The 2,394-nt window shown below is 42.8% G+C and overlaps 1 pseudogene; it reads left to right on the top strand.

The window, feature by feature from the left end:
- Positions 1–333: 333 nt before the first annotated feature.
- LOC122049973 lies at positions 334–405 on the top strand (annotated as a pseudogene).
- Positions 406–2,394: the final 1,989 nt, after the last annotated feature.

Raw genomic sequence — 2,394 nt, 5'->3', positions numbered from 1 at the left:
GTGCTCCCGCAAATGTCGCAAACACAGACTATGACATTGGTTGTGTTGCTCCCCATTGCTTCAAATTTCTTAGTTAGGGCGTCCAGCTTTGCAGACATGAGCGTAAATGCATCCACCTCGAATTTTCCTGATGCCTTCATCTGATGTCTTGAGAACGCACCACCTGATCTTTCAGATGCCCACTGATGGTGGTTCTATGCCACATTCTCTATTATTTCTTGTGCTTCATCAAGGCTCTTGGTCATCAATGCCCCTTCTGCCACAGAGTCCAGGGAAACCTTCGTGTGATAGTTAATTCCATTGTAGAAGGTGTGCAGAACCATCCATTTCTCAAGGCCATGATGGGGGTATTGTCTCAGCATATTCTTGAATCTGTCCCAAACCTCAAATAAAGATTCTGAGTCTATCTATTTGAAGCTGGCAATCAAGTTCCTCATGTGGGTAGTCTTGCTTGGTGGGTAGAACTTGTCTAGGAATTTCTGCTCACACTACTCCCAAAATGATATGTTGTCTGCTGGAAGAGAGTTTAGCCACTACTTGGCCCTGTCTTTTAGAGAGAATCCAAAGAGAAGTAGTCTCATTGATTCTGGAGGTTGGGAAAGAGAATCCAAGGCTGGAAAGTCAAAGTATTCACTTGGTGTTCGCTCTCCGCAAGTGTACGGAAATGTCGCAAGTAATATAAAAGATTATCGTATCCACAGGGACTGGAATAAGCACTAGAAATATCTCAATGCGAATTAGCTAAACAACTATCCAATCGTTTCAAAAGCAAAGTAAAGGTAAACAAATCTAATCTTAAAGATCAACAAACAAGAATTTAGTGTTTTGGGTTATGATAAAGGGAGATTCTAGGAGTTTCGGTTTCTTTGTAGGATTTCTCGAATGTAAATGGTTCACCAATTCTTATCCCTCAATTGCCAAACATGTAGAAAGTTGTCGGTTCTCTCTTGCAATAGACAACCGGCTAAGGACTGAGAAATGTATCTAAATAGGATTAATTAGACATGAACCTATGTTGTCCTTACACAGAAGTGCACCTATTACTATGCCTTCCTCGGATATCAACGTAGAAGCCCACGACTTATTAATCTATCAAGATACAAGAAACTAATCACAAAATCCATCCTACTCTCTTGAATATTCCTATTTCCTCTTCAAGATTATCTCTCAAACGTCCTTACACGGGCTTGCACCTGTCACGTGGATCCCTCGGATGATCGAGTGAGAGTTTATCTTTACAAAATCCATAAGATATCCAAACAATTAATCAAGAATGAGAATTAAGCACGAATCACCATTAATCATTCAAGATCTAATCGATACAAGCAAGATAATGTCATTGACACAAGAAAATGGCAAATCCATAAGAGATTACATCAATCCATCATACAAATACTCCCTTCATCCTAGAATACAAGATCTACTCCATGAATCGAGGAAGAAAACCCGAAGAAATAAAGAATACAAGCATTTCTTAAATCCCCAATCCAAGAAACCAAGAAAAGGGGGAAAGAGAAAACTTATCTACGAAGAAGCTTTGTCTTCGGATCCAATCCTCGCTCCGGAGCCAAAATCGTCAAGAGCTCCCCTTGAATCGCCCAGAAATCCTCCCAAGATTGGGAGGAAACTACCAAATCTTGCCTTCTCCCAAAGGGGGAGAGATCCCCTTTCAATTCATGAAGGAGGGTTTAAATAGAGGAGGGAATCGGGCGCCACACGGCCCCGTGACACGGCCGTGTGAGATTCACACGGCCATGTCCAGTTCCTTCTCTGCCAAAGCTGCACGGCCATGTGACTCCACACGGCCAGAACCCTTCTGCTCACTGGAAATACTACACGGCCGTGTAGTGCACATGACCACAGTTTGCTTGGTCTCTGGAAACCTCACACGGCCGTGTAGATCCACACGGCCATGTAAGGCTTCTGCTCTGGTTGGCTTCAAATCTTGACACGATCGTGCGAGGTTCACACGGCCATGTCATCTTCCTCTTCTGTTGGTGCCAAACTCCACACGGCCCGAGCTCCATACCAGTGCAGGGCCGTGTGAGGTACACGGCCCGGTGCTTTCTCCCTTCGTTTCCTCCAAGGCTTGCCCAAAGATGTAGATTCTTCACCAAATCGACTCCTGTGTACAGAAAATGCACAAAAAGCAGATCTCCGAACCAAAAGAGTAAATATGCTAAAAGGAAAGCTGGAAGTATAAAAATGCATAGATCAAGCATGCTCAAAATATGTAAATGTGCGTAAAAATATGCATAAAAGAGTATATAATCTACGCACATCACGCCCCCAGATTTAAACCTTTGCTTGTCCTCAAGCAAAATGCTGCAGTCTAAATTCATATGTTCTACAACACATTCATAAAACCCAATGCACTTTCCTAACTCTATCAAA

Source organism: Zingiber officinale, chromosome 2B (genome assembly GCF_018446385.1).
Source record: "Zingiber officinale cultivar Zhangliang chromosome 2B, Zo_v1.1, whole genome shotgun sequence".
NCBI classification, from domain to species: domain Eukaryota; kingdom Viridiplantae; phylum Streptophyta; class Magnoliopsida; order Zingiberales; family Zingiberaceae; genus Zingiber; species Zingiber officinale.
This window is presented reverse-complemented; position numbering and strand designations above follow the sequence as displayed.